This window comes from Cervus elaphus, chromosome 26, assembly GCF_910594005.1.
Source record: "Cervus elaphus chromosome 26, mCerEla1.1, whole genome shotgun sequence".
In the NCBI taxonomy this organism is placed as follows: domain Eukaryota; kingdom Metazoa; phylum Chordata; class Mammalia; order Artiodactyla; family Cervidae; genus Cervus; species Cervus elaphus.
Window position 1 is genome coordinate 27,831,337 of NC_057840.1, and position 15,890 is coordinate 27,847,226.

A 15,890-nucleotide genomic window follows, 5' to 3' on the forward strand; every position below is an offset into this window, starting at 1 on the left:
GTATAAACATGTCACAAATTGTCTTCATGGTCCATCTTTCATCTCAAAATGCTCAGCATTTATTGTGGTAGTTTAACTGGGTGGTCTCCAAAGGCCAATATTAATTATTTTAAGAGCTTGAAAAAAACATGAAAGCAAGAGAGTAGAATTCTTCTGGATGATTCCTCCTTTGCTCCTACCCATCTCACCCATGGACAATGCCAATTTACAAATTCAGAGAAGCAGGGGCTCTCCTCAGCTGCGCTAGAAAGGGCGCACATGACACGAAGTTCGCAAACCAGGCAGCATTGTCAAAATATTCAAATTATCACTAAAAGAAAGCGATTCCTTTCTGAATTCAACAATGCCCCTCGGACTCCGAGGGCTCACACAGGAGCTTATTCTTAAGCTGTTCAATGTAAGCAGCGCCAGTGAAAGCGGAGAACTCTGGCAGGGAGGAGATCAAGTCCCTCGGCCTTTCCCCCCTGCCATCTCAGCCGGGTCTAAGGCTTAAATAGTTAACAATGCAACAGAGAACCCGAACGCATGCATGGCCCCGGGGAAAATCCATGTGCAGACTACAACAATTTAATAAAGCGCAGAGGAGACAGGAAAAATAACACGTAGACATTTGACAGTATGCCACTTGCAGGCTGTTTTTCAGATCTGAAGTTTAGATTTCAAAAATCAGAGAAAAAGCTTCTAATAGGTCGGTTCTATTTAAAATAATAGTTTTTTTTAATGAACCTGTAACATAAAATATTTCTAAGTATATTCATTTCTGAGCTCCAGAGAAGCAGGAAAAATCACATTTTTCTAGAAAATGGGATGGGTGCACAGTAAACAGATCATGTATGGTGAATTGTCTTAAATAAAGGGGAGATATTCAGGGGGAAGTGATTTGTTTATTCAGTGATGACAAAAACTAAGGTTTCCTGAATCTAGAGCATTCGGATTTCTAGAATGCATTCTTGGCTGTCATAGTCTGTTTTTCTAGGCATTAGCTGCTGAGGGCTGCATTTTGAGAAACACGGCTTCTTCTCTGTTAATGAACTGGTTTAGCTGCCTGCTGAGCATTCACTGAAACCCGAATTGAACAAAGGGATTTCCCTCCAGTTTCAGCTCATTCACTTCAAGCTACTCCCGATTTCACTCAAGTAAATTCTTCAAGCTGACTTTTTTTTCCCCCCAAATGATTTGAGTGGGGAAGAACCGGGCAAGCCCTGACACCGGGAGGCCTGTCCCGGCTTTCAGCGAAGGAGTCCACTGGGTGGAGGATGTGCAAGCCCTGTTTTTGAAAAGTCTCTCAAATAAGTTCTTCCCGCCGCCCCCCCCCCCCACCCCCCCCCCCGCCAATCCAAGGACTATAATTCCTGATGGAAAGGAGCCCAGCCGATTTGGTAGATTCTAGACAAGTAAAGTTTACTTCAGTGAGCTGATCACTACAACTGAGATTATACCTCTGGAGTGGAGGCTGTAAACTGGATATCTATATTCATCTCACAACAACCGAGTCGTTCTGAAGATGACCCCAGAGGCCCATGCTGTGAAAGGGTAACTGGGAGCGTGAACAGATCCGTGAGCCTGGCACCTGGCCCCTCCCTTCTAACACAATCCCTGCGGGGCTTCAGTCACAGCCCAAGGTTTCAGCTACTTCTTGGGGTCTTCAGTCCTGACCATCTACTATCTATCTTCTTCAACTATCAATCCATCTACTACAGTCTTCAGCCGTCAATTTCTTTCACATTTCAGACAAATCCACGTACCTCCCTCCTGCATCTCTCAGCTTAGATACTGTCAGTGGCCCTGAAGGCCCCCTGTTCTAAGCGGGGGCTCTGCACAGCTCACTCTCCAGCATCACCCACTTTAGCTACTGGCACTGCTATGTAATTAGAGCTAACATTTAGTGGATGCTCACCAGGTCATGGCCGTTGTTTTCATGGCTTTACTTAATGCTCCAAACAGCCAAATGAGTAGGGAGCATTAGCCCCACCTTACTTATGGGGAAACTGAGGCTGAGGAGCTCTGTCAATTGGCCTATGGTGGCATGGTCAGTGAGCCGCTGAGCTGGGCTTTGCATCCCAAGCGTGGGCTTTGAGAGTCCACATTAGTACCAGGTCACTCTCTTCACCGTGCTGCTTTCTGGCTGCTCCCAAGTCAGAAACCCTGGAGGCATACTAGATTTTTCTCACTGACTAAGCTGCACAGTCTTCGGGCTTATTGTCTCTCAGATGTGTTTCCTTCTCTTCGTTTCCATAGTTACCAGTGTTTGGGTGGTGTTTTGCCTTCATGACAGAGTCCAAATCAGTGCGGCAGGACAACTCTGGAATTTTACTTTGTTTGTCCTCCCAACAGTTTTCCTGTCTAGCTCATTTAAAACAGGTGCAGGCTTTGTAATTGCTTGTGTTTTAGCCCAGATGACGGTAGAAGCAGTCTATCCTTCTTAATGTCTAAACCCAGTGACGAGGTTCTGCCCAACTTCAGGGTTGGAAGGAGGTTAAGAGGGTGAGAAAAAGATAACTCTCCCCTAAAGGAAGGTGGGGGGCGCTTTGCACAGCTTTGTCCCCAAGGCAGGACAGAACCTTCTAGAAGACAGTGGCGGCTGTGCTCAGGGAGCCCAGGCCTGGGGCAAGAGCGTAGGGCTTCAAAAGCCCACTCAGCTACTCTCATCATACCCTAACTATTCTCATCATACACCAAAGGCCAGACCTCACCTACCAGGGGCCATGGAAACCTTCAGGCTCTAGGACACATGCCATGGGGGAGAGGGAGACACCGAAGAATGACTGCAATGAAATTTCTCTCTAGGTTGACGGAATGATGAATACAAAAGGGAGTACACTTCCTGCATGTTTGGCACGGGAGGGGAGTCAGAGTCAGACTTATGAGGGCGCCTACAGTGCAACACCCTCAGGGTCATGCCCATCTGTGCTACAGACTAGCTTCCACGGCGACCACGCAGAGCCAGGTTATTTCTCAAAAAAAAAAAAAAATGCTACCCCTCTGCTGCAGAGGCAAAGGGACTCTGCAGAGGCACTGGGGTCTGTGCTTTGGTCCTGGGGCTGATAGAGAAGGAAGGAAGGAAGGAAATAAGGGCAGATGTTAGGAGTTTACTCACAAGATTAACGCCTCTGATTCCTATGCAAATAACTAGAGAGGGAGAGGCAGAGAAAGTTATCTTTAAGGCCTTTATCTTAAACTCTGAATTGCTTAAAAACCAAAAGAGAAAACATAAGTCTACCAGGGATTAGAAAGTGAGAGGCTGATGCTGCTAGACTCCTTGAGGCCCAGAACAGCCCTGCTTCTGAGCCTGGACATGCCCCCCTAGACCAGCCCACTGGGGACAGAGTGGGACTGTTGGTTCCCAGAAGATGGAAGGGAGAGTGTGCTGGAAACTGAGGTGTCAGAGAGGAGAAACCACATAAATGTGACAAATCTATTGATTCAAAGACACTGAGGTAATGGTAGGTCCTTGTGGCACCAAATGTCTACAGGGATTTGGACCCTGAGGTCAGTCACGTCCTCAAAACAAATTTCACTTAAATCCTGTGGCTGAACATCTGAGACTTTGGATGAGGCTCATAAAGTCCCTGATGAAAACCAGAGAGGATTCGAGATAAGCGGAGATGTATCGGCCAGGACACTGAGATTAGATCTTATAGAACAGGGAGCTCTGGTTGGCAGAATGTCAGATGTACAAGGACCAGCAAACAGGGGACCCCATCTGCCTGGCGCACAGACACCCATTAGGTGTGCCTGGCATGCAGGGCATGCCCAGAGGGCAGACAGACCTCAGACAGAAGGGGCCATCTGGGGAGCACGTGCCCCATCACAGAGGCTGGGAGGCCAAGCCAGTCCCCACTCCCTGCTCTGGTTACTAGGAAAACGAGTATTTTCTATTAAATGCTACCCACGAAGTGAACCCACAAATGGGGAACTTGGAAGTCAGGGTGGGTTGAGCAAGCAGACAGACGTTTGGAAAACCAGAGCACGGGGCCAGGGGTCTCACCAGGGTCCGGCCTCTGTTGATCTCGCTTCCCTTCTCACACTGGGGGGCGGGGTGGTGAGGGAAGATTGGAGGGGGCAGTCAACAAACACAGGCCCAGGCCCAAACCCTCACCACCCACTTTCCAATCTGTGGCACCCCAAAACTGAGCGGGGATGAGGGTACACTGCAAAATGGGGGCCCAGTCTGCTCTAGTGGCCAAAACTCAATTTTCATGTGGCTTCCTTCAAACGACTTACCAGCCTGGCAAATAAAGAGCTCATCAGGAAAGGGACATTTCTATGTACTGGAGACCGAGATCCCTACGGACTCCTCAGTCTTTCCGTTCTCAGACTGGCCCCCCTTCATCCTAGTCACAATGCTGCTGTCAGAGCGATTCTTCTAACATGCAAATACGCTCCCGTCACTTGGCCGTTTGGAATTGTTCAGTGGTCCCATTAACTTCTGTCAGTTGCAACCAAGAGTCCTGACTGATGCACTGCAAGTTTTTAATCAAGACAGCAATATGCTCAGGCTCCAGTTATAGAAAGAGACCTCAGACAGCAGACGGACAGAGCAGCCTCTGCATGTGTCCACTCTATACATTCAAACCAGTCAAACAGTAATTTCTTGGGAAGAAACACAGCCAACAATTTTGTTTTAAAAAACTGCACACAAAAAGACTAACTGCTGTTATTGAACACTGAAGTTTCTCTATAAAACTGAGTGTTCACAGGGAGCTCTAGATTTCTCCTGAGTCAGAACTTGCAACATTTTTGCATACTTTAAGTTGAATATACAAGGCAAACGGGAACCAGTTTAGGAAAACAACAAAAGATGATGATCACCCTAATGTGGTTCTAATTTACATGCTGGTTGTAAGTGTGTGTGTTTTTATGAATCACTTTTTAATTCCTGTGCTCAAACAAAAAAGAAAAAATTACCTTGGTAATGCCACATAATGGATCAATTAAGTTATTCCCCAAATAAAGTACACTTTGTTATAGTATAAACACACATAATTCCCAGCGCTATTTTAAACACTCTGATAGAGAAATGTGCTTTATTTATTCATTGTAGCAATAATATTTAATACTCTCCTATATCATGCCTCGGTTCCCCTCAGGCCTTGACTACGTTCTTTTTGGGGAGTCAAGAAAGTTAAAAAAAAAAAAAAGTTAATACTATTTCTTAGATAGCAACTTTCCTTACCTAAAAGTGGTGTATGATAATGAGTTTTACTCTCCCTTATTCTTTTACTAAAAGCATACTCTACCTAATACTAAGGTTGTGGTTCCTACAGTTAGTTAAAAAAAAAACAGTAAGCAAATGATAGTATTCTGCTAGACACAGTCTATGAAGGACGGATTGGGTACAGAGAGGACCGGCTATGGATCAGACGGCTCTGGGTCTAAACACTGGCTCTGCTACTTGCCACGTATGTAACCTCAGGCGAGTTCCCTAACTTCTCTTTATGCTGACATCTCTCTACCTGGCAGAGCTGTTATGAGATTACACATTACAGATGTACACACTGAGGCACAGTGATTGGGGCAGAGTCTGAAGTTTATGTACAAAGTAGATGTGCCCTGTTAATAAGTATCAAGAGTGCTTTTACACACTGGATAAGCTCACAATTGGGAAATATTAATAACTGTGTCAAGATACAGTACATCTAACAGAAAGAATGTAAGTTTTTGATTAAGTTCAATAATCTTTCTTTGATTTGGACCACCATGACACAATTCTTTTCTAACATGTTCTTGTAAAAGAAATTTCTAATTATGTCTTGCCTGCCTCAAAGTTTTGTATGTCATGTAGCCTAAAGACTCCTAAATTCTTAAGTAGCATAATATTATTAGCTGGGCTTTTAATGGCAATGTCACATGTAACTAGAGAAAACAATTACAATTGGACGTTGCATGAACTGATCTTACACATATCATGAAGCTACACAAATGACATATAGAAGCGATTCTGGCATCTCTAGATTTTGCTAGAATTTTTCTTTTGAATGTGTGGGTGGGGACGTGGACTAATTTCAATTGGAACCATTTGGAGAACAGGAACTTAAACACACATATCTAATATTCTCTTGACTTTGGCCTTTCCCCTGGAGCAGCTGTGAGCAGCCTTTCTAGAAGTCAGTCCCAAGAGTAAAATGAAATTGGAAGTGGTTTATCTAGTTTGAGAGGGGAAAAAGAAAACCTTAAGTATAAAATGTGATATAAGGAAACTTACAAAGAAGATTGGAATAAAAAAATATGGCATATTACAGTCAAGGACATTTTGCAAAAAAAATCTGTGGGGAGAGAGAGGCCAACAGTTATGGTTAAGCAATACCGTTAGCACCAGGGCTGCAAACAGGAGGAGGGTTCCTGAAGGGTGAAGAAGGCAACGGGCTTAAACAGAGAACTAATACATGTTACAGGAGAAAAACAACCAGAGTACAGGGTATGAAATTTAAGGCTCGAACTAGGTGTCATTATTTTGAAATGGGTGTTTAAAACAAATCATAATCTCCACATGTTTGGTGGAGAAAAATAAAAACTTCCGATAAATATCAGGGATCCCGTCAACCAGGAGTTCCCACCAATTTACCGCCACTGGATTTAGCAGCATACTTATTTCATAATCTTAGGAAATTTGGACAGGACATATGCAACTGAAAATCACCTCATGTTACGACGCTGGAGCATGATTTAGAGGCTGAGTTGTAACATATGCAACAGTCTAAACACGGTTCTAAATGGAGGATAATGCCCCCCCTTCAAGTTCCCCTAGTATTAATCTGTTTTCATTTGAAAACATCGTTTTAAATGTCAGGGAGGGAGGTCACAAGTTTCTAGTCAACAAGTCATGATCAATAAAAGTCAGTTTGTATAAAGCCCCTTATTTCTAAAGTTACATGAATGAATAAACATCAATGACAGTTCTTAGCATGTTCTCTTGATTTTTCTAAAGAGTGAAAAACAGGCTTTTGTATTCCCCAACCCTATTTTTTTCCCTCAAGGCCTACAGTTCCTCAAATGAGAAATCTCAGAGAGTGAGTGTTCTCTGGGACAGAAGCCCCTCTACTGTGGAAGGCTGTGGTGTGTGCTCCAAAGTAGGAGAAAGAGAACAGAGACTCACACTGGCCACGGCACACGGCCTGGACAGAAGTCAGAGGGTGTAGTGGAGACACACTTACCTTTCTAAGCTTGAGGTCCAGAGGACTTTCAGATGTGACCTGAAACAGAGGCCACACCAGATGTGAGAGCAATCCTAGAAGAGGAGGAAAAAAAAAAAATCAAAAGGTTAAAACAAGAAAGGCACTGAGGAAAATCACACTGAATACTGTGTAAGGAGACATTCACACATAGGACGTAAGCTCAGGAATGCCAGATCAAAAACTTTGTCGGTATACCATCATGCCATATTCCAACCTTCCAGAGACACATCTCAGTTCTTACAGAAGTTTTAGTTTGAGACACGCAATGCGGTGACGTGAAGAGCTGCAGCCACGGTGCCAGGAGGCCCACGTTCAGACCCAGGTGTCACCGGGAGACACTAGAAACCTCTCACCGCTTGTGGAACAGCTCTCTGCCTCGGCTTCTCACCTGTAATGTGGAGGTGATAACCGTCCCTACAGCCCAAGGGCCTCCTGAGGATTAAAGGAGTCAGTGTGAGTGAAGTGCCGAACACTGCACCCAGGAAGCAAGCTGTACTGGTATATTTGCAATTCTTTTCCAGAGACCCCAACTCAAGGGAGACTGTCTCGGAGCTTCAGGAAGCAATCAGATGGTAATCAGAACCTTTTGTAAAAGGGTCAACTAAGAACATTATCCTCTAGGAAATGGGAGTGTGGACCCACGGGAGCAGGGCTTGAAGGGGCAAGAGGGGAAGACAGGTCAAAGAGCAAGGAAAGACCATTAAAAGGCAAAAAACAAACAGCCAAACAAAGAACAAAACAAAAACCTAAGACCAAAAGGAACCTTTGCTGAACTCCATTTTTTTTTTTTTCCTTCAAAGACAAGGTTACTACTCAGGGGAGAGGCCTGAAGGGCAAAACTTGTTGACAGTAAGTGTACCCGTCTTTCCTGTCATTCAACCTAACCCATAGGAGGATGTCTCCTTCCAATGACTAGGTAAGCCCCCAACAGGTCTACTTTGTTAGATGGATGAAAACCATCTGAGAGGGAGGACCTGGTATCTTTCTGCTAGGAAGTTTGCCGATGGAGACAGACACACACAAAAACATGAAGACCTCATATATGCCGATTCCCAAACTTATTTTGAGGGCTTGACTCTTATTAAATTACTTGACATTCTTCTTCCTATATATGACAACAGACTTCAGGCCTAAGAAAAGGGCTCTTTTTATGAAGGATCATGCAGTTGACATTAACTGGTTCTATAAACACAGCAAGAACACAACTTTTAACTGCAGTCACCCCCTGGGGCGTGCATGTCCTTCTATCATTCGGGACAAGATATGCCTCATTGCTTTTAAGCTGAAATATCCAATGCAAAAGTATTGTTGGACTCCCCACTTCTCCTTCCACCCTCCATTCCCCCCCCCCCACTTAGGTATGATGTCACACAAAATTACTTCCAGAAACTGGGAGGACAGAGCAGCCAAGTTATAAAACCTAAGTACGAGGCTTACAGCTTTCTTATCTACAAGTTAATACTTCTGGGGGCGAGAGTCTATCAATGATCAAGGCCACGGTAATTTTCCTGTTTCGTAAGAAATCTAAAATCTCAGCAGAAATACAATCTGCTGACTCGATCACATTCGTGCGGCCCACGCAAGCGCCTAACCCTACACAGGACGCTCCCACGACTCACCAATATGTAAAACTGTTTTTAAACCTCATTCCTACTTTTAATCAAGACAGAAAATCAAATAGATGTCTTTGGACATAATCTTGGAATAAAAATAAAACAAAAATAACACGGAGAATAAAATATGAGCCAGTTCCTATACTTGTGTGCTTACTTAACCACCCCACCCCCCACATTTTCTAAAGTTTTCCATTATGATTTTAAGATGTCATTTTTTTCCCCCAAAGAATATTGACAACTATTTCCCACTTATAGCTCTGGTTTAAAAAGAAGTTGGGTTTAACTTGAGACTGATTCAGAACTGGGCTTGTCTTAGACTCCTGTGAAATCACGGGAGTTAGTCCTCTAGGATCAAAATTTCCTTTACATTTTTCACTGAGAGTCAGGGGTTCATAAAATACAGTAGTAGTAAAGCTAGTTACAGAAACTGTCAAAGGTTGTGTTTTGCATTATTTAACATGCCACCATAGAATTAAATCATGTAAATGGAAGTCTGTCCATCTCAATCACTAAATCTGGTCAGGTGAAAGTCTACAAAACTCTAAAATTTTTTTCATCTTCTTACTGAAACTATCTAAACACTATGCTGAGACATAATTTTTAAAAAGAATATTACAGGAGAGGGCTTGGATTTGAAAAGGACAACACCGTACACTCTCTATGCCTCCTGTTCGCAGGCTGATGGACTGCCCAACCAACTTGCCACGTTGAAAAACTGTTTAATAATTCTCCATAATGGAAAGATTTTAAAAAGCTATATATAGCACCAATCAGGTAACAATAGATCAATCAGGTTTTCCTAAAATGTAGTATTTGCCGTTGAAGCCTGCATAAGTAATTACATTCAAAGTAATGTACGGGGAGCTATCAATCCCCATTCACTCAGCATGCATTCACTGAGCCAAGAGCTTTGCTGGGCTTGGAGATATAAAAATGAATACGACACAGCTGCTTTACTTCCAGCTAAAAGAATACACCTAAACAAAGAGCTACAGGGCAATGTGTTAAGTGCTATAATAGAGGTGTGCACAAAGGGCTGAGGGCCAAAGGAAGAAGCTATAAATTCTTCCTGGGAAATCAAGCCAGTGAGGGGAGATATAAAAGAAGGTCTGGTGATGTTTCCTTGCGATAAACTCGACTTTTTCTTTACTGTGTTGTCAAAAGTAAGGCAGTAATTTTAGGATTTATGAACCGTTCTCATAGCAAATGCTAAATTGGTCTAGAGTTTTATTTATGTTTGACAGAGACTTCCGGTTACAATATCCTAATATACATTTTTAAAAATAACTATGATTTGTTGTATTCCCACTCAACACACACAATCCAGAACAGCAGGAATAGTTTGAATAGTTCCCATGAATGAAACTTAGATACAAAGTTCAAAGATGTTTCAAAATGTAAGTTAAAAAAAAAAAAAGTCACATTCTAGAAACTTAGTAATATATTAACAATGCTTATTTTCAGTATCAATTTTTTTCTCTTCTTCTGAAAGCAAAAATAAAAGAACCACCTGATTATATATCATGGCTAACATCTGCCTTTCTCTACTTCTGTGTTTAGAAAAACAAGGAGGGTGTTGAATCAACTTCTACTTAACATCATTTATTATGCATACCATATTCCTACTTATAACATAGTTGTGACAGAACCTCCATTGTTCATTACACACCAGCCCCAAACTTGAGTAATTCTAATGTAAGCATGAGAAACCACCGTCTCCTTTGGGGTGAATTTCCAAATTCCTCTGTGTTAAATTGAGGTCTAATTTTCCCTGTGCCTGGTTTTCACATGAAGGTCCATTCCACCCCATGTGCTCCTTTTCAGCTGTCAATAAACAGAGGCAGTGAATTCCCCCACCGCTTCACAAAGCTAGTTAGGCAGAGCCATTCATTCCTTCAGGAAAACAGGGCATTGATTTCAGCGAGTTCCCAGGGAGCAGCTGCAACAAAGAGATCAAAGGCCCACCTCTCTTTCCCTCCATTGCTTTCATTAGGCCGGGCCCAGACAAACAGCGACAGGTTTCCCCGAGACAAGCAGAGGGCCCGGCGGACCACCTCATGGTTCAATTCAAATTCATCCGTTTCCTACATTCCAGTGACAGTCCAGAATGCTAACCATGACAAACCAGCACGATCACCCGGCATAATATACTGCTCGCCAGTTCATCCAAGGTCAGAGGGAGAAAACACGAAGGGAGGGAAGTCCTCTGCCTCCAGGACCCGCGGAGCTGCCATGGCCCCCCGACGTTCCATAAATAAACTGCGCCCGCTCACTCTCCCTTGCTTTCTCCACCCTGCGATCCTACAAGCAATGGTCTCACTTAATCTGCGATTTCTTTCGTGTCACCGTACCCAATCTACTGGGACACTGTTCTCAGCGGAGTGGGGCTGCTGATGACAGGAGGGCGGCCACACGCGCGGCCCTTCTTCATTCGCACCCAGGAAACTACTCCCAGAGGAACTGGGAGCTGTGATCCCCGGGGCTTCCCTCAGGTCTTCATCTCCAGCCGCGGCCACGCGACCTAAAGAGAGACTCTCGGCTGCATAAACTCCTGTCTGCAAAACACACACCCAGACAGAGACAGAACAGCTAGCTTTTTGACGGGAGCTAGGTAGTCACGGAAACTAGTAACCCAAGCTCTTAAGTGGCGGTCTGTGTGTGAATGAGGGGTGTGTGTGTGTGGGGAGTGACGAAGGTTAGTGAGGGGGAGAGGGGAGCCAGAGGGAGGAACTAGCAAAGAAAGTGGATTATCCTGACTGGTTCCCTACACTGATCACAGAATTAAAAGATTTCCAAAGTCCCCACTGAATCCTGAACGCCTGCGTTGACTGGCTACCACGTTCATGAAAGCCTGGAACAAAATGCGTTCCTTTTACTGTGGTCCGCTCCATTTCTGCCGCTAATCCTGAGTAAACAGGGGAGTACATGTTAAGTTTTCAAAATTCCTAAACTAAAAAGAAAATAAACAAGATTGGAATGAAAGGTATGGAGAACTCATTCCTTGACACAGAACGCGACCTTCCCACGTGTCCGTCTTAGGAGCTTCGGGAAGGAAGTGGGGGAGGGGGGGTCCCTTCACTGATTATTCATTTGTCTGCCAAAGAGGCCATTTTGTGTAGGGTACTAAACAGCCCTCAAAGTAAAGACTTTCGACTTTTCTCAAATTGGGACAGATACATAAACTTAAGAGAACACAGAACTCCCAACGGTGCGCGAGAGGTGGTGGAATTCTTGGAACCTCAAAGCTGACTCTGGCACTAACTCCCTTTGGCCTCCCTGCCTCCCTTCTCTTCCAAAATGGAGACAGAAACATCTGTGAAGAATTTCTTTACAAAGTATTGTGAAATAACCGTTCCTCAAAAACGAGGTACCTCATCGAAGAAAGCTGGTCTTATGAGTTATTCTGTAATAGATCTATAGAATGCAATCTATAACAGATCTCATTTTATAACAGATCACTCTAATTCAATAGAGCTGCTCTGGAAACTCCTGTGTCTCTATAAATCAAATCACTTTTTAAAAGCACTCAGAAAAGTTGCTACTTGAAGGCTACAGCAAATGACGAAATACACTCATCAATTCATTTACATACCTTTCAAAAGCATTTACAAAGCACTTAGAAACATCAACTTGCTCTTCACTATAACCTACTGAGATAGATGGTTTTATGAATTTCTATTTTTGTACGAGGAAAACAGCCTCAAGAGAGGTAATAAATTGATTTGCCAAAGTCACAGAATAAGTAGATGAGTCACAACTTTAAATACTTCTTCTAAATCTCATGCTATTTCCATTGCACCTAGTTACCACCTCTGCATATAATTATTCACTGACATTCTTCGTAATTTTATTAAATAAGTCCTCAGAATCTATTTGTAAGCTCAATGCATTGTGCTGCTCATTCAAGGAGGCAGTCTTTAAGAGTATGGATTCTGCTGTCAGGTTCACATTTAAGTTTTAATGTCAACTTTTAGTAGTTTTGTAAATTAAGCAATTAATAGTATTTCCAGAAGCTCAATTCCCCCATCTGTAAGAGAGGAATAGTACCTTCTTTCATGAGCTTCCCTGGTGGTTCAGTGGTAAAGAATCTGCCTGCAATGCACAAGATGTAAGAGATGCGGGTTTGATCCCTGGGTTGGGAAGATTCCGGGAGAAGGAAATGGCAACCCACCCCAGAATTCTTGCCTGTAGAATCCCACGGACAGGGAGCCTGGTGAGCTAGTTAATAGTGTCACAGAGTTGGACGTGACTGAAGTGACTTAGCACACACGCATACACCTTCTTTCACAGGGTTTGCAAAGGATCAAATTGCCAGTAGGACATAAATTAAGCTATTTATTGACTAACCAATATTTTGAAGTGTCTACTTTAAGACGACCTTTCTATAGGTAAATAACCTACAGGAAGCACCTAAAGCAGTATTAGCATATAAGAAATGCTCAGGATTGGTAGCTGTTATCATTGATGTTGAAAATCAAACCAATATAAAATTTGTTAAAAGTGGGAAAAAATGCTTATTTTCAATAAAAGACACAAAATTTAACTTTTAGCATCCAGATTACATGATTCCCTCCAGCACTAAAAATATAGCACTCAAGTCTGTGTTTTTATGGGGCCAAGTAATTTTAAAACCAGATCACACTGTCATAAAAGATAAGCTCCTATTCAAAACAGAGACACTAATTGAGTTGTCTTGAAAAAATAATAACTGAGATAAGTGTCTGGTTGCTATAAAGCAACGATGTGGTTTTTCTGTAAAATTTTATAGAAAAATGCAAGTTTTACTTCTTGCCATTTAACCATTTTAAGTAGAAATGTACTGGTGATAGGCAGGAATTCACAGACTATTGCCACACAAAGAGAAAAATACCTAATAGGAATATTTGCTTTATGTAGCTAGTGCTTTAGTAAAGATTTGACCCTCACACTTATCATTAGGAGAAAACGGGTTGACTTCCTAGAACGGAGAAAGACTGCCAATGGTAAACGGCAAATCTTACTTTTTCCTCTTTGTCTCATTTTTCGTAACCCTTTATTGATAGATGGTGGTATGTGGATGCTACAGTGCAGAGAACACAAAATACTATGGGAAGACAGACAGGCCCATAAGTCCTAGAGAGTCAGAAGAGGCTTTGGAAAGGAGATGGATTTATCCAACTCTTACCAAGTATGTAAGCATGTCTAGAATATTCCTGATTGTCCTTGAGCTTCAGGGGATTTTCTCTGAATTCTAAATATGTCATTTAGGGATTCAACTGTCCTTCGCTGCTTTTGCTGATGTGCAAACTTAGATGGACCCCCCCCCCCCCGCTTAATTTTTTTTTAAATATTTATTTATTTGGCTGCCCAGAGTCTTAGTTGTGCCATGCAGTATCTTTTAGTTGAGGCACACAAACTCTTAGTTGAGGCATGTGGGATCTAGTTCCCTGACCAGGGATCGAACCGAGGCTTCCTGCACTGGGAGTATGGAGTCTTAGCCACTGGACCACAAGCGAAGTCACTTTTTTTTGTTGTTGTTTTTTAATTCAAGGCTTTGATATTTTAAAAGGCAGGGAACTGAGGCTACTATTGTTTGACTAAATATCACTTAAGGCTCCTTCTAATTCTAGAGTTCTATGATTTTAAAAATTACTGCTCATTGCATTACCTACTATATAACACATCAGTTTAAATGTGTTTGTTAATCTATAGCCTACTAACACTGAGAAATTTTTTTTTCCTTCACTACCACTTATCTCAAAAACTAATAGTTCAGAAGAACTCATAAGAATGTTTACAGACATATGTCTCACAAAGAAACTGAGTCCATAGCTGTGGAAGTTTGATAGCTATTTCTTTCCTATGATGGGCTAAGAATTGCCTTTTTATAGCCACCTTTAACTGTCTTTTCCAACCATATGAAACAAACATATTTTTAAACAAAAGACATTCAGATATTCAAAGACAATTTTAACAATCCTTTACCTTGAGTCGTTAAATTTGATGCTGTTCTTTCCTAGTATAGGTACCTAGTGCTATAAGTTTGCCTCTAAGCACTGCTATACTTGCATCCTATGTGGAAACACATTTCATTTCTATTTGGTTGAAAATACTTCCCAATTATTCTTTTCATTTCTGTCACGTGGGTTATTTGGCAAAATTCACCAGTGTGACCATTTGGGTCTGGGTGTTTTCTTTTCTGGAAAGTTTTTGTTGGTGGTGATGATATTGTTTGTTTTGAATGTATACTATTAATTTGATGTCTTTAATAGATATAGGGCTGTTCAGGTCATCTATTTCTCCCTGCATGAGTTCTGGGAGTTAATGTCTTCCTAGGAATTGGTCCATTTCATCTAAGTTCTCCAATTTATGGGCAGAAGCTGTTTGTAGCATTCTCTCACAAGCCCTGTAAAATCCATGAGGTCAGCAGTCATGGGCTCCTCCCTTCCTTTTTGATCCTGATAATTTATGTCTTTTTTCCTTGGTTAGCCTTGCTATAAGTTTATAATTTTATTAATCATGTTCAGAAACTTTTCATTTTGTTGATTTTTCTTTATCATTTTCCTATTTTCATTTTTTTTTTTACTTCTCTAATTTTTACTACTTTCTTCTGCCTGCTTGAAGTTTAATTTGCTCTTTTCTAGTTTCATAAGGTAGAAACTTCAGTTATTGATTTTAGGTTTATTCCTAACATAAACATTTAATGCAATAAATTTCCTTCCAGCCATTATTTTAGCTGCATCCCACACATTCCTGGTGACTCAGTCAATAAAGAATCTACCTCCAATGCAGGTGACGCAGGTTCAATCTCTGGGTTGGGAAGATCCCCTGGAGAAGGGAATAGCTACCCACTCCAGTATTCTTGCCTGGAGAATTCCATGGACAGAGGAGCCTGGAGGGCTACAGTCCATGGAGTCACAAAGAGTCCAACATGACTGAGTGACTAACACTTTCACACATTTTTATAGACTATATTTTCACATTTTGTTTAAAAAAGTATTTTTAAATTTTTCATGAGACTTCTTTGATGTATGCATTATTTGAAGTCTGTTATTTTCCAAATATTTGAGAATTTTCACACTATCTTTTTGTTATTAATTTCTATTTTAATTCCACTGTT

At 42.0% G+C, this 15,890-nt stretch overlaps 1 protein-coding gene across 16 annotated transcripts in view; it reads right to left on the bottom strand.

Annotated features, from left to right (window-relative positions):
* PLAGL1 (PLAG1 like zinc finger 1) overlaps positions 1–15,890 on the bottom strand; it is an 88,181-nt gene that overhangs the window by 23,263 nt on the left and 49,028 nt on the right. For all 16 annotated transcript variants that reach the window (XM_043888044.1, XM_043888057.1, XM_043888049.1 and 13 more), the window contains one exon: positions 7,155–7,228. The gene's annotated coding sequence lies outside the window, so the exon portion shown is untranslated. The remainder of the gene's footprint in view (positions 1–7,154; positions 7,229–15,890) is intronic.